Here is a 23,687-nt window from a genome sequence, read left to right on the forward strand (position 1 = left end):
GAACAGGAGGACAGATGCCGCAAAGGTAACGTCAGACTGCTGGGAGTCCCCGAAGAGGAAGAAGACACCCCCGGCGCGTGCGCCCTGATGCTGGAGACCATAATTCCGAAGCTCACCGGCCTTAGCTTCGACAGGGCATTCGAGATCGAAAAAGCCTACCGCAACCCAGCTAAGAAACCGGCAAACAGCAACATCCCGAGACCAATAATCTGCAAACCCTTACGGGCCAACCATACGGATGCCATATTCGCTGTAGCTAGGAAAGGCCAGCCAATGTTGATCAATGGCAAGAAGGTGACAATCACTCAAGACTTTTCAAAAATCACAGTTGAAGTAAGGAAAGGTTTCCTAGCCCTACGAGATCAACTACGCAGAAACAACATCACCTTCACCTTCACTGGCCCATCCAGAATGAGGATAACGGACAGACATGGAAGCAAACTCTTTGAGGACCCCAGCGACCTACGGAGATACTTAAAAGGCCCGGAACCAGAGGAAATGGAGCTACTAAGCCCAGGAGCAAAGCGAAGAGCATCATCGGACGGAGCTGAGGGAGGAGCTGAGGGAGGAGGGGAGTGAAACAAGGATAAAGAAGAATACCACACGGGCGAAACCTGCGAAAAACCTTGTGAGACTACGCCCCGACCTAAAGCCGCAACAGAGATCACCTGCACGCACTGACAATCAAGAGAACTTAAGTAGAGCAAACTCTCGGGCCAAGCTAGGCGCTACACGAACTAAACTACCTCAGACAACGCACATTGTTGCACGCACATAGACACAACCGCATCTACCTCCACAGGGGAAAGGGAGCAGCTGCGGCCTACCAAGAAGAAGACAACCAACTATATCCTTTTCAAACCCTGTAACCCAGACCGATTCAGAATAACAAATAAGAGACACTAACCGAACTAAGTGTGCCAACACTATGCAAAGACACAAGGGCAAGAGCGCTACACCTTCCCAACAGACAGAGACTTGGGGGGGAGAGAGCGGGAGGACCTTTGCTGTCGCACACCCACAATTCCACAGGCGGAGGGTGGGGGGGAGGGAGGGGGGAGGACGAGGGAGAAGGAGGGAACAAGTAGACCGAAAAGCGAATGGTACAGTACGTAAATGTATAACTAGACTATCCTTTTCTTCATATATCTTTTTCCCACCTATCACCCCACATCCAACACGCCAGTCCTCGGGGGAGGCTCTTAGGAAGATCCAAGGAAGACCAAAAAAACATTCAGCAATGCATCTAGTGAAGAACACGGAAGACAGCGACAACACCAAACCACCATGAATAACACACCAAAAGCAAAACTAACCACAGACCTCAAGGTGGTATCCATGAACGTAAAAGGCCTCAACCATCCAATCAAACGGGGGATAATACTAGATCACCTAGCCAAACTGAAAGGCGAAATCTACACACTGCAAGAAACCAAGCTCACAGAAGAAGAGGCAAAGCTTTTGAAAGCAAGGTGGATCGGGGAAGTCTTCTGCTCGCCGGCAAATGGGAAGAAACGAGGTGTAATCACCATACTGAGCAAGAAAGCTAACCTGACCCTGGGAAACTCGAGCGCAGATGAGGAAGGGCGAGTACTAATAAGGAGCCTACTGAGAGGAGAAGAACAGATACATATAGCCAACATTTACGGGCCAAACTCCGAGGATAAGAAATTCTGGCAGGAAGTGGAAACAAGGCTCTCCAACATTCCTCAAGAAGACCTCTTGCTGGTAGCAGGAGACATGAACAGGGTAATGGACCAGGCAACGGACAGACACCCACATAGAACAAGCCACGAATCTCAAAACACCAACACCCTGAAGGACCTGTGCACCAAACTACACCTTGCTGACCCATGGAGGCTACAAAATCCAAGTGCACGTGAATACACCTTTTACTCGCATCCACATAATTCCTACAGTAGGATAGACTACATACTGATGTCTAATACCCACACACACCTAATCGACCACACAGAAATTGCACCAATAACCATCTCTGACCATGCACACATCACACTATCACTACATGGAAGACACAACGAGAGGACAACGAGAAGATGGCGGCTAAATGACGACATCCTGCAGAACAAAGACAACGTGAAGGAAATCGAAGACGCAATAATCGAATACCTAGAATATAATGACAATGATGAAGTAGGGAAAAGCACCGTCTGGGACGCCCTCAAAGCTACGCTAAGAGGGAAAATTATCAACATCAAAGCAAGAATGAACCGTGGCAGGAACAAGAAGATCAGCGAACTGGAGGAGGTAATAACACAACTGGAGAGAGGGCACTGCGCCAACATAACGGACAAGAATACCCTGACCACACTAACAAAGAAGAAATATGAGCTGAACAAAATTCTAAGTGAAAGAGCCGGCACGTGGCTGAATAAGTTCAAATCCATAAACTTATGTGCCGCCAACAAGGCGGGGAAACAACTGGCATCATACCTAAAAGCAAAACAGAAGCAACACACAATAGCGGCCATAACAGACCAAACGAATAGGTCCCAAACGACGAACAAAGGTATACTCGAGGTATTCAGGCAGTTCTACCAGGAACTATATACCGAGGACAAGAACCTAAAAGCAGACGGCGGCACAGCCATGCTCAACGACACCACCCTGCCAGAACTCACTCCAGACGAAAGAACATCACTAGAAGCGGACATAGCGGACACAGAAATCGAAAGAGCCATCAACCAGCTCAAACTGAACAAGGCACCAGGTCCGGACGGATACACGGCAAAGTTCTACAAGATTTTCAGCCATCAACTTAAACCACTAATGGCGGAAACATACACTCACTGCATACAAAGAGGCAAGATGACTGAGTCCATGGGCGAAGCGAACATCACAATAATCCCCAAGGAGGGGAAGGACCCACAATACCCGCAGAACTACAGACCGTTCTCGCTCATAAATGTTGACTGTAAGATATACGCGAAGATACTGGCCAATCGACTGAACGAGGTTCTGCCAAACCTGATCCACAACTCGCAAGTAGGATACATCAAAAACAGACTATCGCAAGACAACACAAGACTGCTGTGCCATCTCATCAACCACACTACACACAGCAACAAACAGGCGGTGATGATAGCACTAGACGCGGAAAAAGCGTTTGACAGAGTCTCCTGGCCATTCCTAAACAACTGTATGAGCAGGTTCGGGCTAGGGACCAAATACAGATCGATGGTGATGGCCCTGTACAACGAACCAAAAGCAAAAGTGGTAGTAAATGGAAGCACATCGGAAACACTCACACTGGGTAGAGGCACCAGGCAAGGCTGCCCCCTCTCACCGGGCCTCTTCCTTCTAGCAGTAGAACCTCCACTAGCCAGAATAAGACACAATAAAGAAATAGCAGGCGTCGAAATCAAAGAAAAAAACGTCAAACTGGCTGCATACGCGGACGACATCCTCATCACAACTACTAACCCGTCAACAACAATAACAGCACTCATGGACACAATAGGAGAATACGCTGAAGCCTCGGGATACAAGCTCAACAAAGACAAATCAGAATGTAAGTCAATGAACATCCACACCACCAGAGAGGTGCTTGGTGACTCAGGACTGACATGGCAGACGAAAACCACTCAAATACCTTGGCCTGCTTTTCGGGAGAGACCTAACATCCACATTAGAACACAACGAGGAGTCATCCCTGAAGAAGATGAAAGAAAGACTAGACCTGTGGTCACCCAAATACATAAGCTGGTGGGGCAGGATCGAAACAATAAAGATGATGGTAACGCCAGCCATCAACTATACGCTCAGCATGCTACCGCTCTTGATGACAGACAATTTCCACAAAAAACTGGACAAACTCATAAACAACTTCATATGGAGAAGCAAAAAACCTAGAATCAACCTACAGAAACTAAGATTAACGAAAGACCTGGGAGGACTCAACCTAGCGAATTTTAAAAATTTCCAAACAGCCTGCCTAGCGAGGCAAGGAAGCTTCTGGCTAGACAACACCCAAAGCTACGAACCTGTTTGGTTAGAGGTGGAAAGGAACATTCTAGAGGGGCTAAACCCCGTAGCGCTTCTAACCGCGAACAAGCACCCCCAGAGACTGAACCCGATACTGAGACACACAAAGGAGGCACTGATGAAAATAGACAAACGTATGGCACGGAAACTGAAAGGCACGACATGGGAATCGATCTGGTTCAACACAAAGATAACCTACCAAGGAGCAACAATGCACAATGCTACATGGACAGAGAAAGGAATAAGCCTCCTAAGCCAGCTAGAAACTAAACAGTCACCACTAACATTCCAAAACCTGCAACAACTACACGGGCTCCCGAACCGGGAATTTTACACCTTCCTGAAGATCAAAACAGCCATAACGAAAGCGAACCTAAGCAAGGAAGAACCAACCATCATCAAATACTTGCAAACTCTAAACTCGGCAGGCCACCAAACGGCAAAGATATACAAGCTCCTCAACCCAACCGCATCGTCACTGAATAAGAAAACAACGAACACGTGGGAACAACTCCTGGGAAGGCGGCTAAACGACACCGAACGAGGCACAATGTGGCGCTCGGCATCGACAAACAAGATAACCCCACAACTAGCCCAGACAAAATTCTGGCTACTCCACAGAGCCTACTGGACACCGTCAAGACTTCACAAAATAGGTATCACAGAATCAGGTGACTGCTGGAACTGCCGGAAAGAGGAAGGAACTCTAGAACACCTGATCTTCAGCTGCACTAAAGTTAGGAAGTTCTGGATGAAAGTGAACAGCTTCCTGAACGATGTATTCGACAAAGACTTAACAATCAGCTTTGTAAGCCTGGCCACAGAACACATGACAGCAGACCTAAACAGCAAAGAAGAAAGAGACCTACTAGACTTACTGATCACAGCAGCCCTAAAAATAATCCTGACTAACTGGAAAAACACAGCCAAAGCCAATTTTAAAACATGGATGAACTGGGTCACCTTTCTCAGAGGAGCAGATAACATAACGGGGAATTTCTCAAAGGAACACAACCCCAAAGAAGAGATGTGGAGGCTCCTAGATGCACAGCTGACGAGACCCCAGCCGAGGACATACAACTAGCCCTTCCCCCTCTCTTTCTTCCTTTTTCTTTTTCTTTTTTTTTTTTCTCCTCTCTTTCTTGGAGAAACACGAAGGCGAAGCATACCACATTTTGTACTGTATATCAGAAAGCCAGATGTATATTCTACATTTTATATTTTAATAAAAAGTTTTTAAATCAAAAAAAAGAAGATGAGAATAATTTGAGACCATACATGATGCCAAAAGGTACTAACAAGTGGACAAGAAAATAACATGTGAAATATATCAGCTCCTGATTCCGAACATGTCCAGCAAGTATCTGGTGTATTTGGAAATCTTTTTATTCAAAGTAGCCTGAGTCAATAGGAGTCTATTATAAACAAAGAATAGTGTTTGCGTTGTGTTCGCTGCCCTGGGTGATTTGCGAAGCTTAATTCATATTTTTTCCCAGGATGATAATGGCCATTCAGTTGTAAAGTCTCGTTCCCAAGCCTCTTCTGTTTTGGATTTTTTTCTGTCTACAGCTGTAGTTTGTAAATATTTATAAATGGTAGATGCTTTAGGTGATGTTTTTAATAAGGTATACAGTTGTGAAGAGGAGTCTGGAGTAGCAGGAGTGCTGTGTGCAGTTGGACGTTGTGTAAATATATCCATAACCGTTAACCTAAGCAGGTTATATTTGTGAATGAAAGATGAGGGTAAACTGAAGGATTGGCTAAGTGTGTGAAAAGGTATAACATTTGAATTTGAAAATAACTGGTGGATCCATATTTATCCTTTCAGTGTCCAAGTCTTCCAGTAAAAAGGTTTACCTTGAATAGTTAAATTCCTGTTATGCCAGATCAGTGATGCAAGGAAACAGTCCCTAGTAAGATGAATAGGAGGATATGCAAAGTCAAGTAATTTGGAGGTGTGTTTTATTATAGGAGTAGAGAGGGATTGTGGTTTACGTGAAAAGTAAAGGTATTCTTGAAAGGAGAAGTGGGATAAAAAGAGTTGTTTAATAGTAGTCCATAGAGGGCATTCTTCCGTGGAGTTGAGCAACCAAAGTGAAGCTTGACGTAACAGGAAAGCCTTCTGATAGGCTTGAAAGTCAGGGAAATTGACTCCACCCTCTGCTTTAGGACGTGATAGCTTAAAAATGGACATTCAAGGTTTCCTATTACTCCACAAAAAGGAGGATAGGATTGAGTTAACTTTTTAAAAAAGTTTGGCGGTAACAGGGATTGGGATATTGGAAATCGTATAGTGTACTATGGGAGTTAGCAACATTTTTATAGTATCTAAACGGCCCCACCAGGCTAGATATAAGGGATGCCATTTAGCAGTTACTTCTGAGAGTTTCTGAATACATTTATTCATACATAATGTTATTGTATCCAACACTGAGGAAGTAAAATATAAACCTAAATACTTAATATGATGGGAGTTCCATGTGAACTTGGAGGTGTTTATCTCCTTTTTGAGCGTTTATTTGGTGAGGGGTAGAATTTCGCACTTATCATTATTTAGTTTATAACCAGATATGTGAGAGTATGACTGCACTTCCGCTAAGAAGGCAGGAATTGAATCATCCGGTTTGACATGAAGAGTAAAATATCGTCAGCATAGGCTGCGAGTTTGATGTGGGCGTTCAAAGCTTGAAAACCATGTATGTTTGGGTTCTGACGTAATTTAGACAAAAAAGGTTCTAAGGCCAAATTGAATAAAAAGGGGACATCCTTGACGTACACCTCTGCCTAATTTGAAAAAAAGGGGAGATCAAGCCATTGGCACACACAGCAGCACAGGGATTGGAGTAAAGAAGAGCTACTAAATTTATAAAATTCAGACCGAAACCAAACCATTTAAGGGTATAAAACAAATATTTCAATTCCACTCTATCAAAAGCTTTTTCTGCATCCAATGTTATTGCTGCTAGAGAGTGTGTTAGATGAGAAGATTTGGATAAGACATTGAAAAACAAACGCTTATTATGTGTTATAACCCTCCCTTTAACAAAGCCAGACTGTTCTTTCCCCAACAATGATGGCAAATAGGAGTACAAACGTATGGCTAGTGCTTTAGAAAAAATGTTGTAATCGATGTTAACTAGGGAAATGGGTCTGTAGTGTTTACAATGTTTAGAGTTGTTACCTTCCTTAGGAATAAGGCATATGTGTGCTTCCGGGAAAGGAACCTATGGAGTTGTCCGCAGAGGGAAATAAGCAAAGTAGGGTGTACAGTTTGGGTAAAAGAATTTTTGAAAAATTAAGGTAAAACTCAACGGTAAAACCATCTGGACCGGATGCTTTTTCTTTCTTAAGGGTGTGAAGGGCTTTTAGGAGTGCTTGTTGTATTAGATCAGCTTCTAGAGAGGAAAGGTCCAGTGGATCATAATGAGGTTTTTGGATGGTTGAGAAGAATTGTGACAATTCGTGATCAGATGTTTGCGTTTCAGAAGTATATAATGACTGATAAAAGAGAGAGAATTCATTTAAGATTTCGATATCTTTGAATTTTAAAACAGAGTGATTGTCATAAACAGAATCAATATTTAATTTGTTTTGGCAAACTTTTAAATAATTAGCTAATATTTTCCCTGCCTTGTTCTTGCCACCATAACATTTTGCACTAGATTTTAAAAGATATAAAGAGGTGTCATCAGTTAAGTTTTTGTTAAACTGTAACTCAGCCTTCATAAGAGCTGTTAGATTTTCTTGTGAATGTGAAACATAATAGGAGTGCTCCAGTTTCTTCATGTCATTGAGAAGGTCAATAGTATGTTTACGCGTGCTTTTCCGTTTCTTTGCGACAAAGCTAATGACAAAGTCCCTAGCCGAAGCATTGAAAGCGTCCCATATAGTGGAGAAAGGCAGGGACTCATTTTGATTTATCGCAAAGTACTCTTCTAAAAAGGTGGTAAAAGAGGTGTTAAACTTTGGATCTAAGAGATGCAAATTATTAAATCGCCATCTCTTGGGAGTAATAATCTTCCGTAATATATCTAAGCCAATTGAAACAAGGGCATGATCAGATAAAAGAATGGGGCAAATATCCGCATGCGAAAGGGATTGAGATATATTATGGGATACAAATATATAATCAATCCTTGATTGGGTTTGATGGACTGGGGAGTAAAAGGTATATTCTCTGGTAACTTGGTTACATAGACGCCAAGCATCTATACGTTTATTTTGGGTTATGGTGTGAACGAAGGAGGTTGGCTGGGAACAAAAGATATTTTGGAATTCCTATCTATAAAAGGGTCTAACATTTGATTACAATCGCCTGCTCAAATAAAATTATCCCCAATGTATTGATAAATTTGTTTAGCTAAATTGGGCCAGAAGAAAACATCTCCTACATTAGGGGCATAGACATTAAGAAAAGAAACTGGAACACCCTTTAACAGTAGCTTAACAATTAACCGTCTGCCATCCGTATCTGAGGTTTGTGCAATAAACGTAACTGGGAGTGATTTACAACACAGTATCATAACTCCATTTCGCTTACCATCCCCTTGAGAAAAGAAGGTTTCCCCTACCCATCCTCTTTTTAATTTCAGAGATTTAAATTCCGTAAGGTGCGTTTCTTGAAGGAAAACAATATCAGCATTCAATTTAGCAAGATGAGTTAAGACTCTCTGTCTCTTACTGGGAGAATTTAATACCCTCACGTTCCACAAGATTAGTTTTAGTGACATGGAAGTTCAATTATGAATTGACATAGGAGAACATGGCAAAGTACGAATCAAAACTATTTAATGTGAGAATGCATATATAGAAGAGAAAAAGGTATATATATAAGTATAAAGTAAACCAGAAAAAATGAGAAGAAATAAAGGTAAGAGATAAGAGTCAGGTGAAACAGTAAAGAAAAAGACAGGGTTAACAATCAAATAGTAAGAAAGTAATGAGAAAAAAAATAACAGAACTACATTAGCAGGGAGAATTCTTAATATAAGAATGAAGGTAGATAAAGAGAGAGAACCGACAGTAAAAAGAAAATGGGTGGTAGTGCTAAGGTAGGTTATTAGGACCCCCTAGCACCCCTCCTTTACTGTTTTAGCCCAAAGCACTTTTGACTAAAGCAGTAAAGGAGGGGTGCTAGGGGGTCCTAATAACCTACCTTAGCACTACCGTCCATTTTCATTTTAATCCTGACCTTGGAACCTACTAATAAAGTTCTATATGTATCAAGGAGCCAGTTTTAATCATTACCTACTGCATTTTGTTTGTCTACCACTGTACTCGGTCTGTACTTGTTTGTTTGTAGTCCGTGGACACTGTTGTTACTTTTAGTTGTGTATTTCACTGTGTCCTTGTGTTCCTTTGTCCCCCCTCCCTATGCTCCGCCCGGAGTGTGGCTACGCCCGGGCGTCGCAGCAGACCCGATGATGAAGCATGTCACACACAGTGTGTGTGAGTGAGGGCAGTTTTTCATCACTCATGAGTGTTCCAATGCTTGTACGCTTGTGTTGAATGTGTGTACTCGTTTGTCTTCTCCACCCCTCTTGTGTGTATATCATAGTAACGTAGGGGGTTCGGTGTGGTAGAATCACATTTAGACCCTCCCCCCTCTTTTGTGTGAGAATTACCTGATGCAATGTCACAGCAGTAGCAGTGAAAACACTGGCCCAGTAGCCAGCCCTGCGATTGGCAAAATCACTGGGATTGCGACTGCAGAGTCACTATTTGTTATGTACAAAACCTATTCTACAAGTCAGACTCTTAAAATGAGTTTTGCGACCCTTTAGAAGAGGCGTGGCATTTGGTAACCTATATATCTATGGTGTGCAATACCAATTCCAGGCACAATCCATTGACCAGTTACTGACTCCTTAAAGGAGGTGGTATCTGATTACCAAGGGATCCCTTCCCATTTGAGAATGGGTTGGCAGCCTCCTCCGAGGGAGTAGGCATTGGTCTAGGGGACAACTAACTGCTCCTCCTAAAGTTTTTTTTTATAGCGGCACTTTATGGCGCTTAGGCTGCTATAAAAAAGAGTTTTCGGCAAGGGGATTGCAAACTCAGTGATGGTGGTCTGCAGTTCTTCACAGGCCACCATCCCTTTATTTGTAGCTAATCACAGGGGCCACAAGGTGCTACCTGACTAATAAATATCAATTAGGCAGGTCATTCTGCCACCTCCGGCGAATGAAAATAAGATTACATACCCAAAATGTCAGGGTGCAATTTGCAACCACATTTTGCAAATGGAATATTAGGAATCCAGCCCATTCTTCTTTTTCCTGGTCCTTAATAATCATGTCCTTCTGTAACAGTGGACGTGGCTGTTCTGTAGTGGCAAGTTCTCCAAGCAATAGCTTCCACCTCAAAGGCATATTCATCAGGTCTGTATTATCAGCACACATTTCCACACTACCCCAGAACCTGCAAAGGTTCCAGAATATCCCACAAACCGAACACAACTGTCATAACCAACAAGTACACTCTCCACAAAAGTATTCCATGCTTTTTCCAGACGGCTAGCTATATTACCCCTCTCACTTCCGAACGCCACCCAGATCAGACCCAGAACCATTAAATAATCATCTGTGTTGGACCTATAATTACAAACATAATAAAAAATGCGGAAGTACAGAATTCCCATAGTGATGAGCTAGGGCACTGGTACCACACTAGGGAGTCAGTGCACGTAAGCAAACATCAAGAAAGGACAATATAGACATGTAGTGCCTGCTGAACGCTACCATGCATCAACCACTAGAGACAAAGTTGCAAATGATGTGTTTGTGTGAAAAGATATGAGGCAGCCACAGTGTCATTCCTCAACCAACAGCAACTCCGGCCCTTCAGGGGCTCACACTTTCACTCAAGCAGCTCCAACGTTAACTGCTTCATTCACTGTCGTACTTCTTTCAGGCACTGTGGCACCTCTTTCATGCGCGGTGGTACCTCTTTCAAGCACTGTGGTACCTTTTTAAGGCACTGTGGTGCCTCTTTCATGCACGGGGTACCTCTTTCATGCACTGTGTGACCTCTTACAAGCACTGTGGTACCTCCTTCTGGCACTATGCTACCTCTTTCTGGCACTGTGGTACTTCTTTTAGGAATTGTGGCGCCTCTTTCATGCGCGGTGGTACCTCTTTCAAGCGCTGTGGTACCTCTTTCAGGCACTCTGGTGCCTCTTTCATGCACAGTGGTACCTCTTTCAGGCACCGTGGTACCTTTTTAAGGCACTGTGGTGCCTCTTTCATGCACGGTGGTACCTCTTTCATTCACTGTGTGACCTCCTTCAGGCACTGTGGTCCTTCTTTCATGCACCATGGTACCTCTTTCTGGCACTGCGGTACCTATTTCCGGCACTGTGGCATCTCTTTCTGGCACTGTGGCACTTATTTAAGGCACTGTGGCACCCTTTCCATGCACTGTGTGACCTCTTTCAAGCACTGTGGTACCTCGTTCAGGCACTGTGGTTCCTCTTTAAGGCACTGTGGCACCCTTTACATGCACTGTGTGACCTCATACAAGCACTTTGGTACCTCTTTCTGTCATTTCTGCACCTCTTCAAGGCACTGTAGGACCTCTTTAATGTACTGTGGTACCTGTTTGAGGCACTGTGGGACCTCTTTAAGGTACTGTGGTACCTGTTTCAGGCACTGTGGTACCTCTTTAGGGCACTGTGGGACCTCTTTCATGCACTGTGGTACCTCTTTCATGCACTGTGGTACCTCTTTCATGCACTGTGGGACCTCTTTCCAGCACTGTAGAACGTCTTTCAGACACTATAGCACAACTTAGCACTTTGTAGAATTAGCACTTAGAACATAGAATATAAAATCACTGTAGCACAAATTAGCACACAACCAGTAACTACTGGTACCAGGTAAGTACCACCTACGCAACCCTAACCACCGGTGGAGAATATTGCGCAAAACTCACATAAGCCACCACCTGTGGCAGTCCCTAGGCCAACTGGCCTCTCTAGGGATAGGACATCCTGTGTCCTAATGTCAGGGGGGGGCCTAAACGTAGCAGCTGCCCACAAAGTGCTGGGCAGCTGTGGAGACACTGGGGCCAACGCTGGAGCCTAAACCAATACAATGCCCCCTGAGCCTTGTGGGCTCTAAATAACAATGTGCCCCTTCATTGGAGCCCCCCTCCTGGGGACTCGAAGCAACTATGGCCCCCAAGAGCCTCTCAGGGCTCTTCAAAATGAAATGCCGCCTTTTGGAGCCTCTGGGCTCTAAGACCACTTGCCCCGTCGTTGGAGCCTCTCTTAGGCTCGAATTAAAAATGCCCTCAAGAGCCTTCGTGGGCTCTTCACCAAGATGGCCCCTTCGTCGGAGTCCCTCTCGGGGGACTCAAGATCCGATTTGGCCCAGGAGCCTCTCAGGGCTCGCAACAATTATCTTCTTGCTGGAGGGGAGGGGCGGGCACCGGCAATGTGCCCCGACGCCCCCCTCTTCAACACACAACCCCGGACCCTACTCACCGGGGCACTTGAGGCCGCTCCTCTGTCCCTCAGGGGTGGCGCTGACAGTGCGCCTCGGGTCCTCCTGCCTCCACCTCCCTGCGGGTCAGTTGCACTCGCGGGGCTTGGCTGCACCCCGAGGCTCTCCCTCGCTCTTGGGAGCCCCGGGGGAGGGACGTCGGCTTTTGGGCTTCTTCTTGTGGTAGAGCGGGGTTCCTCTTCGGTAACGGAGCCCCGCCGGTACCTTCAGCCGCCTCCCCTTTCCTCGCGCTGCGGCAGTGAGGGTGGGACTTCCGGTGCAGGCTGGGGCACTTCCGGGTCGCCGCGGGCAGCGCGGCGGCCTTCCCCCAGCACACACAGGCGGCTCTTCGACCAAATGAGGGGTGGGCACCCTCGAGGCAGCACTCCAGCGGGGCAATGCCGGGTGGGCACCGGCTAAAAAGTGCGGCAATGAGCGGGGTGGCACCCGCGCCGCTCGGTTCAATGAAACTGCGGGAACAATGCCGGGTGAACACCGGCCTTAGCAAATAAAGCGCCCCCAGGCACTTAGAAGGCAAATAAAGTGCTCCCAAGCGCTAGCAGCAATCAAAAATAAAAGTTATATGTGAAATAAAAGCGCCTCCAGCGCTAGGGGGGTAATTACAGCGCTCTCCCCGCGCTGTAGGCTTAAAGTTGCAGCAACAAGTCCTTGCAAAGTTCAGGAAGGTAGGCAGGGGGGCAAGCCTGGGCCTAGAACCAGCTCACTGGGCCTCCAGGCAGGGAGGCAGTTCAAGTGGCGGTCCTTCTGGCGCCCAGCAGCAGCAGCAGCCCCCCTCAGATAGGATCCTGGAAGAGAACAAATTGTAAGGGGACGCAGCCCCTTCTTATACATGAAATCCCTTTGTCTGAGGTGCAGGGTGGGGGAGAAACCAGTCACAGCTGGTTTTGGAGCACCCTTGATGTGCACAACCACCCTTTCTATTCACTAGGAAGGCTAGGGTCATTAGACGCACCACAGGGGGCGGAGCCAGCATTGTGTGGGGAAAGCCCAGCCCTATTCAGGACCCAGGTGCACTCTTCCCCAGCCATCAGCATGCTAATCTCCACACTCACCACCGGGCAGACCCATCATGACTCATGGAGCCTGGCATCCCAGCCAGCTCCAGCCAATCACACGCCAGCACCTTTACAGCACATGCACAACCGTGTCTAGAAGTGGCACTTCCACACTAGACACATACATGCTGCATACATCACTGCGCAGCATTCAATCTCACGAGTTCGCACATACCAAACTCGAGCCTGCACTCCCCACACATCAGGAACTACCAGGGACGCAGATATTCCCCATGCATTCCTATGGGAGGGCAGGCCAACCTTACTCCACGAACGCACTTTACCCTGGGACCCAGGGAAAAAGTGCGCCAAGCCAGAAATCATGAACGCCAGGTCGCCATCAAAAGCAAAAAGTTCAGGGGTGAACCAGCCAAAGAGGCCCGGGTCCAACAAGAGTAAATTATACTATTCCAACTTCCAGCGCACCCCCGACAGTAAGTCGGGGTAAAGGTATGCATTGTAATGGCATGCATTGTAACATCATACAACCGACGCTACTTGTACTACAGTTAGAACAATTCCTTAGCATGTGATTGATGTTATTGTGTACCAATGGATTACTATTTCAGTGAACAGGCACATACTGCAGGTATCACAAGAGTAATGTAGGGTCTTTCTTTGGTGACCACAGAGTTCTGCTATGTCTTGACTTATGTGTTGCTTTCTGATAGCATGAACTATAGGGTTCCACTTGATTTTTCCTTTGCTGTATGAAAACATTTGTAACTTATTAGTTAGACGAAGAGATTGTATGTGTAGCTAATGTTGTCAATTCTCATCTATGTTTCCGCAGGAGCGATATGAAAGACAAGATGTGAGGTCCAAACTTCCCTGCACCACCAAGACCGCCTAACTATGTCAAAGCACATCATGCTAAGAAGGGGAAAAGGGGAAAAAAGGGAGACAGAGAACACTGGTAACACAAAGCCAACTCAGAGAGGTAAGTAAGGTCCCAGGTATCTCCATGTGTAGCCGGTCTATAAAGAAGGAATAAAGTATATCAGTAGGTGTGAAACCTTCCTACATGTATGTAAGAACAGTATACTCTACTGTATATATGTTTCTTCACACATTAACTACCTGGATGATTCCCCGCTTCTGAAATTGAGTGGATGACTGCTAGGGTAACCTCTATCTAGGAGCTTGTTACTCAATACTTCAGCTTCTTTGAAATACTCCTTTTGCACTTACGATTCCTGCAAATGGAGAGAAATTTTCTCTAAGGGAGGCCATCTTTTAAGGTTTTTGGATGGTTAGTGAATGGTAGGCTACTTCAATGTTGCAACAATGTGAAAGTGGCCCACTTGCACTTCCTAATTTCCTAAAATGTTGCTTGATTTATATTTCGCCCACTTCACATGATTGGGGCATATATAAAAGAACTAGCTGGTAAAAACTCCTTGGAAAATGAAGGTTTGGTAGGAATTATTTACTCCCAAAACTTTACATTTTTAGGGAAATTTCACCTACCTACGTTTTTTTCTAACCGCGGCAGACATCGCTGCCTCAAAAAGTTGGAAAGTTTGTCGGCTTCACCATACTTTGCTGGCAAAATGATAATTCTGCACTCTTTGTTTTATGTCGGTCAAATATTAATGTTTTGCATCCACCTTTCTGACCCACAACATTAATACATACCATAAGGAATTGTTCTTTAGAAGAAACGGCCTAAACACGCCCCTTCCAAATAGTGTTTCCTTTTGATTCATAGGTGATTTGGTAGCATGTTATTGAATTGCTAAATGGGTTTGGTGCATTTGTAAAACATGATCTTGTTGCAACCCCGTGAAATACTGAATCGCACGGTTTGCAAGAAGAAAACGCATTAGTATTTGTGGGCCAATATCCTCACGCTTTTATTTTTTAACACAGCTAGTTCCACAGGTCAGTGGTCGGAGGTAAAAGCACCCAGGCTTTTGCCAGTCTTGTGCCAACTGGCAATTGGGGGACGCATTTGGGCCCTACCCGTTCAGAGTAGAGGTCTTTGCGGTCCCGGACCCGAGTGGAGCAGGCAGTTCTCGATTACCTTGCCCAGGGACTCTGAATGCAGGGCCACATAGAAATGTCGATCACCAGGGTGGGTGCGCAACAGATGCATCCCGGTCGGCCCATCAACGAATGGTGGTCGTGCCAACACGGTTTCTGCCAAACAAACAACACCAACAGACAGGAGATACAAAGTCACAGGAGCAGGGTAATTTCCAATTTCGGTCGCAGTTGCTGTGGAGTGCCTTCTCGCTGGTATAGAGACTGAAGGGGTCGGTGGCTGGACTGACAAGAAACGTTGGCAGTGCAAATGGAGATGAAAGGGACCTCACAGGCTGGAGGCTATTGGGAGTGAAGTAGGGGCTCGGAACGTCGATGAGAGCCAGCTACCACTCTTGGAGTGCTCTTGCCACTTCGCTGTGGGTCACCACCTCGACTGATCCAGCGGCGAGCACTTTTGCTGTTGCAGCTTTGGCCTGCGACGTACGGGTGACTGGTTCCACCAATCCAAGGGAGTTCCTTGTTCTTTGTCAAAGGCAGGCAGGCCTCACAGGTTTCTGTAGTACCTCCGCAGGACGAGTCGGATTTGGTGCATGAGTCAGAGACAACAGGCAGGCCGGCAGTGTTGGCACCAGGTCAGTCACTCATTCACTTATCCTTGCTCTTTTTGACTCTTCTATGTCCTCCTTCTTCTTAGCTCAGCAGGATCTAAGATTCTGGGTCCAGGAACCCACCTCTATACTGATTTTAGGGGCATTAGCGGGAGTGCCAGGTAGAAGCAAATGGGCCATCTACTTTTAGGGTGACTACACCCCTGTATGACCACTTATGTTGGGAAGTGGGCATAACCCTGACCCTGCTTGGCTAATTGTCTCCAACACAAGATGGAGGAATCTGAAAGGTGGGATCCACATCACTTGCCCCACCTTAGGGTTGGTGCTGGCTGAATGTGGGCCCACCTCCTAATCTAACTAATTTTCTGCCTGTCCTCCCACCAATCGTGGGGTCAGAACTGCGGGATTGTCGTCTCCCAATAACTGGAGGAGCCTGGGTTGCATTTCAAAGGTGGCATCGCCTTGGAAGCTTCCCGCCCTGGAATGCAATTCTGCTTGGAGGAGGTATGAAGCACCTCTGCCCAGAGCAAGCATTGTTCCCGGCCTCTGAGAGTCAAGGCTCTTACCCCAGGAGGCCTGAAACATGTCTAGTGGTGGCAGGCTGGCTGAGCGCAGTCAGTAGCCACACTAGTAGCTGGTAGGTTTTAAGCAGATACCGCTGAGGGGTCCTCTAAATCCAACACTGGCATCAGTGTGGATTTATTAAGACAAAATGTTTGGTAGCAAACATCTTAGGGTACAGTGGAGCCATCTTGGAGCTGTGGAACTCGTAATGAGGACTGTCCAGCCCATGTATTCTCTATGGCTTCCCTGTGCACTTACAATCTCCTAGAATGGACGTGGGGATTAAAGGGTCATATCTGCTAAGGCAGATAAGTCCACATATGGGATATAGTGCACCCTGCCTTTGGGCTGTAAGGCCTGCAGTAGGGGTGACTTCCCTATATCTCACCTCGTGTCTGTAGGCATAACACACAGGGATGTGTGCCATGTCGACTCTTCCATTTTGCTGCACCAAGGCGCTCAGCCTGCAATGGGAGTTTGCATGATCTTGGTGAGGGGTCCCTAGGGTAGCACAATTTGTGCTGCAGCCCTAGAGGACCTTCTTCAGTTCCAATGCCATAGGTACCAGGGATACCATTCACTAAGGATGTATATGGTGTCTGAAGTTATGCGAATTGGGGTACAATTTTGGGAAAGAGCTCTGGCACTGGGGACCTGGTTAGCAGGGACCCAGTGCATTTTCAGTTGAAATAAGATCATGTTCATGGGCAAAAAGTGGGGGCTAACCATGTCAAACGAGGCACTTTCCTACAGCGTAGTTAAAATACTGTGGGCTGATGGCCATATGCATCATTCATACCCGCTGTATGGCACACCAAGGCATGTCAAAAGCTTTCTGGACCTGAAAGCCAAAACATTAGCAGGGCCTCTCTTAGATCTCTAGACCAAGAAGCAGCCCTTAATTAGTAAGTCATGTCCTCCATTCAGGGGCACCTGGTGATGATTCCTGGAAAGTATGGCTCCAGCATACCCTTTGTTTAGTCTTGAACTCTTGTAGAAAGGTACTCTTTGGTATACCCTCATTTCCTGTCTTCTGGCTTCCACGTCAACTGCCAGAGCTCATCTTGAGCTATTCTCAACACCTCAGAGCCGAGGACCCAACTTGTACATCCAAATCTTGTAGTCTTCTGTGGACTAAGCCATTTCTGGCCCCATCTGCCAGGGACATTATACCTTTCTACAGATGTCTCTAATGTGATCAGAGTATTCCCGAACTTTGGGAAAGAGAGGTGACCTGTGAAAAGGGAACAGATTACTTGGTGGCCCGCATTGGTCACCAAGTTTATTGCCTATTGCATGGACTTCTGCCTTCATAGCAATGGAGGCAGTAAATGCTGTTTGTGTTGTCGGACATTATCTTTCATATTGAAGAGGGCTCGCCTGGCTGAACTCTGCACAAACACCAGTGGGTGTGATGGTATCATTCTCTCCACTACTCTGCACTCCCTCTCCAAGTCCAGGCTGCCCCCATGAGGTTGATGTGGCAGACAGAGACCCATGTTGCTGCAGGCTAGGGGGACCTCAACCTCCTACTGTAAGACATACATTATTGTAAAAAAATACATATATATAAATATATATATATATATGTGTGTGTGTGTGTATATATATATATGAGTGAAACTTGGTCATGGAGAACAAGTGTCACAGATCATAAATTAACGTAATGTAAGCTTAAAAAAAGAGGTTTCCTTGGCTCAGCACCTAACTCCAGGTCATTACGAATATTTCCTCCCATCTTGTACTTGTCACCCAAAAATCATTGATCTCAGGTGTGTAAGTCTAATTAGGGCAACAATAACAAGGTAATATATGGAATTCTTGAATTAATCTTAGCTGCTGGCAGTTGTGTGACTCCATGCTGATCCATCATGTTTCACTCACCATGCCACCTTAGTTTGGATCCGGCCATATGCAAATCAGCCTTGACCCTTCTCCAATGGAAACAGTCCAGCCAGAAATGCCCGGCCATTTCCTCCTTGAACTAGAATACAAGCAACTCAGGAACAGTGTTGCTCTTATTGGGGCTCATCAGCCAGGTATATCTTGATTCCTGGAGCCCAGTGAGCACAAGACCCATGTCTACACATACCCATCACACGTAGGGCAAGAAAAACAAGGTGATGGATAGAATGATCGAATTAATCTCAGCCTGTGGCTATCACATAGGGCAGCATCCCAATCCATCATTGTTAGTCTTATTAGTTAATTAAATCGTAAATCATATGTTCTTATATAGCGCCTTTTCACCGTAAGGTCTCAAGGCGCTTGCTTTGGGAACCCGTCCTGGCCTTTCCCTGCGAGATTACCCCTACTGGGCATCCCCAAGGTGAAGACCAGAAAAGGGGGTGGTGTGAACAGAGTGTCTGAATTAAGCAGACCACTCTTACCCAGTCCAAAGATCAGGGCTTGATCCATCACCGTTATTTAGCTCACTGACCCATCCCAGCTCAGAACCTGGCTATATGCAAATTAGTCTGTCCCTGGCCCAGTGCATCATGGGAACAGGGCAGACCAAACTACCAAGCCAATTCTTCACCAGAAAGGAGACAAGCTTCCGGGGACCGGTTTCTGCCATTTCAGGCGTCGTCGGCCCGGCTTGCTTGAATCCTGATGGAGCAGTGAGCAAGGGACTCATGTCTGAGTATACCCTTCCACGCTTATGGTGGACAAAATGATTCAGAAAAGGGGGTGGTGATGAACAGAGTGTCTGAATTAAGCAGACCACTCTTACCCAGTCCCCGGAAGCTTGTTTCCTTCCCAGTATAAGAATTGGCTTGGTAGTTTGGTTTGCCCTGTTCCCATCATGCACTGGGACAGGAACAGACTAATTTGCATATAGCCAAGTTCTGAGCTGGGATGGTGCAGTGAGCTAAAAAACGGTGATGGATCAAGCCCTGCTCTTTGGACTGGGTAAGAGTGTTCTGCTTAATTCAGGCACTCTGTTCATCACCACCTCCTTTTCTGAATCATTTTGTCCACCATAAGCGTGGAAGGGTATGCTCAGATGTGAGTCCCTTGCTCATTGCACCATCAGGATTCAAGCAAGCCGGGCCGACGACGCCTGAAATGGCAGAAACCGGTCCCCGGAAGCTTGTTTCCTTCCCAGTATAAGAATTGGCTTGGTAGTTTGGTTTGCCCTGTTCCCATCATGCACTGGGACAGGAACAGACTAATTTGCATATAGCCAAGTTCTGAGCTGGGATGGTGCAGTGAGCTAAAAAACGGTGATGGATCAAGCCCTGATCTTTGGACTGGGTAAGAGTGGTCTGCTTAATTCAGGCACTCTGTTCATCACCACCCCCTTTTCTGAATCATTTTGTCCACCATAAGCGTGGAAGGGTATGCTCAGATGTGAGTCCCTTGCTCATTGCACCATCAGGATTCAAGCAAGCCGGGCCGACGACGCCTGAAATGGCAGAAACCGGTCCCCGGAAGCTTGTTTCCTTCCCAGTATAAGAATTGGCTTGGTAGTTTGGTTTGCCCTGTTCCCATCATGCACTGGGACAGGAACAGACTAATTTGCATATAGCCAAGTTCTGAGCTGGGATGGTGCAGTGAGCTAAAAAACGGTGATGGATCAAGCCCTGATCTTTGGACTGGGTAAGAGTGGTCTGCTTAATTCAGGCACTCTGTTCATCACCACCCCCTTTTCTGAATCATTTTGTCCACCATAAGCGTGGAAGGGTATGCTCAGATGTGAGTCCCTTGCTCATTGCACCATCAGGATTCAAGCAAGCCGGGCCGACGACGCCTGAAATGGCAGAAACCGGTCCCCGGAAGCTTGTTTCCTTCCCAGTATAAGAATTGGCTTGGTAGTTTGGTTTGCCCTGTTCCCATCATGCACTGGGACAGGAACAGACTAATTTGCATATAGCCAAGTTCTGAGCTGGGATGGTGCAGTGAGCTAAAAAACGGTGATGGATCAAGCCCTGATCTTTGGACTGGGTAAGAGTGGTCTGCTTTATTCAGGCACTCTGTTCATCACCACCCCCTTTTCTGAATCATTTTGTCCACCATAAGCGTGGAAGGGTATGCTCCGATGTGAGTCCCTTGCTCATTGCACCATCAGGATTCAAGCAAGCCGGGCCGACGACGCCTGAAATGGCAGAAACCGGTCCCCGGAAGCTTGTTTCCTTCCCAGTATAAGAATTGGCTTGGTAGTTTGGTTTGCCCTGTTCCCATCATGCACTGGGACAGGAACAGACTAATTTGCATATAGCCAAGTTCTGAGCTGGGATGGTGCAGTGAGCTAAAAAACGGTGATGGATCAAGCCCTGATCTTTGGACTGGGTAAGAGTGGTCTGCTTAATTCAGGCACTCTGTTCATCACCACCCCCTTTTCTGAATCATTTTGTCCACCATAAGCGTGGAAGGGTATGCTCAGATGTGAGTCCCTTGCTCATTGCACCATCAGGATTCAAGCAAGCCGGGCCGACGACGCCTGAAATGGCAGAAACCGGTCCCCGGAAGCTTGTTTCCTTCCCAGTATAAGAATTGGCTTGGTAGTTTGGTTTGCCCTGTTCCCATCATGCACTGGGACAGGAACAGACTAATTTGCATATAGCCAAGTTCTGAGCTGGGATGGTGCAGTGAGCTAAAAAACGGTGATGGATCAAGCCCTGATCTTTGGACTGGGTAAGAGTGGTCTGCTTAATTCAGGCACTCTGTTCATCACCACCCCCTTTTCTGAATCATTTTGTCCACCATAAGCGTGGAAGGGTATGCTCAGATGTGAGTCCCTTGCTCATTGCACCATCAGGATTCAAGCAAGCCGGGCCGACGACGCCTGAAATGGCAGAAACCGGTCCCCGGAAGCTTGTTTCCTTCCCAGTATAAGAATTGGCTTGGTAGTTTGGTTTGCCCTGTTCCCATCATGCACTGGGACAGGAACAGACTAATTTACATATAGCCAAGTTCTGAGCAGGGATGGTGCAGTGAGCTAAAAAACGGTGATAGATCAAGCCCTGATCTTTGGACTGGGTAAGAGTGGTCTGCTTAATTCAGGCACTCTGTTCATCACCACCCCCTTTTCTGAATCAAGGTGAAGACCAGGCATCCTATCGCGGTGGGGCCGTAGTGGAGATTAAGCAAGCTATTGCCCAGAGTTGCAGAGTGTGAACCCACGATTCGAGTAGGCACCAAGGCGAGAATTATCGAGTCCGTGGACATTTTGAGCTCAAGACCCTGCCGCGTCGGGGATTGAACCCTGGTCCCAGGTCTGACCTCTGCATCAGGGACTGCCTCCTCTAACCGGTGAGCCACACTTCGCCACGTCCTCCTTGAACTAGAATACAAGCAACTCAGGAACAGTGTTGCTCTTATTGGGGCTCATCAGCCAGGTATATCTTGATTCCTGGAGCCCAGTGAGCACAAGACCCATGTCTACACGTACCCATCACACGTAGGGCAAGAAAAACAAGGTGATGGATAGAATGATCAAATTAATCTCAGCCTGTGGCTATCACATAGGGCAGCATCCCAGTCCATCATTGTTAGTCTTATTAGTTAATTGGAAGTAAAACAAGACTACAACACCCAGAATGCATTAGGCTATCACAGACCATTTCAAGACATGAAATAGTACCCGTAATGGCCTGGAGAGAGGTGGTCTACCTGTGTGTGCCTAACTTTATTTCTTGTTTAAATTCCTATTGTGATCATTCATAGCTGCTGTAAATAAATATATAAAAAGATTCCACTTACTAAGACTAAGAGTTTGTCAACAAGTGTCTCAACCCCTTCCTAGAAGTGTCCCCAGAAAGGTTCATAATCCAGGAATAAGTTCCTGTGTGTTTCCCCTCCACCTCCCTCCCCAGAGACATTCTTTGTGATAGACAATTGTGCAGTGCAAGCACAAACATTTCTCCTTGAATAATTGCCAGGACAAAAGCCATTTCCAGCTTTTCAGTTCCTCAGATCCCTTTCAAGAAGTGGATCAGGAGAGAGGCCAAACAGTTTACAGCTCACATCTGCTACAGGCCCTTGAGGATGTTGTCCTAAACATCCCCTGCGTGGCTGCCAAAGCTGGGCACTCACATCAGCAGCAGAGATGAGCTAATTTCCAGGACCAGATTCCAACAGGATGGTTCCTTAAATTCCAGGAATCCTTGCTACGATTTTAAATCAGTATGTTAGTCTCCCACTGGACAAATATATAAAAATGATTGGACTTAAATACTTAATTAAATTCATAGGTATAATATATCTATAAATACATATTAGTACTAAGGGCCTGATTTAGATCTCGGCGGACGGGTTACTCCATCACGACAGCGCTGAGTTTGAAACCGAAACATAATGAAAGAGTCACAGACAGTAGTTAGATTGACAAGGTTGTAGCAGATCCCTTTGAAGCAATAAGTACCTTATCAATATCTTTCAAATGTAACTATTAATGCATTACTAAGCACAAAGTAGAGAACTCCAAATCTAAATCTCCACCAAGCAAGAAAGGAGAAAACATGGAGAAGATGAGAAGGGGTGTCCAACATAACCTGAGGAGGGCTTTATCCACAGCAGATGTTCAATCAGTCCACCAAATATATAAATAATTCATACTTAGAGTCACTGAATTTATATTACCTGAAAGTTTGAAATGGATTTGGTCACAAGGCCCCCATTGCCTATCTGTTTTACACATTAAACATGTAGACCTGTGATTTTAATCTAACCAGTTAGTTGGGCGGTGGGCAAGGTCAAAAGTCCAAGTCATCTCAAGTTTTTCTTTTTGCTTCTCATCCTTCTTGAGCCAATTCAAGATGATTGAGCGAATTGTCAATGATTTTTTGCAGTGGAAGGTTCTGGTCTATGCTAAGGCTCAAAATGGCCTCTATATGATCTTTTAAAGAGGCTATTAGTTGCAAAGCTTTGTCTCCACATCTTCGCATGTATCAGCATAGAAATGTGTCCAGTATCAATTTTGGCCCTGGTGTTGATGCTAAATATTTGAGCCTGTG

Source organism: Lissotriton helveticus, chromosome 2_1 (genome assembly GCF_964261635.1).
Source record: "Lissotriton helveticus chromosome 2_1, aLisHel1.1, whole genome shotgun sequence".
Classification (NCBI taxonomy): domain Eukaryota; kingdom Metazoa; phylum Chordata; class Amphibia; order Caudata; family Salamandridae; genus Lissotriton; species Lissotriton helveticus.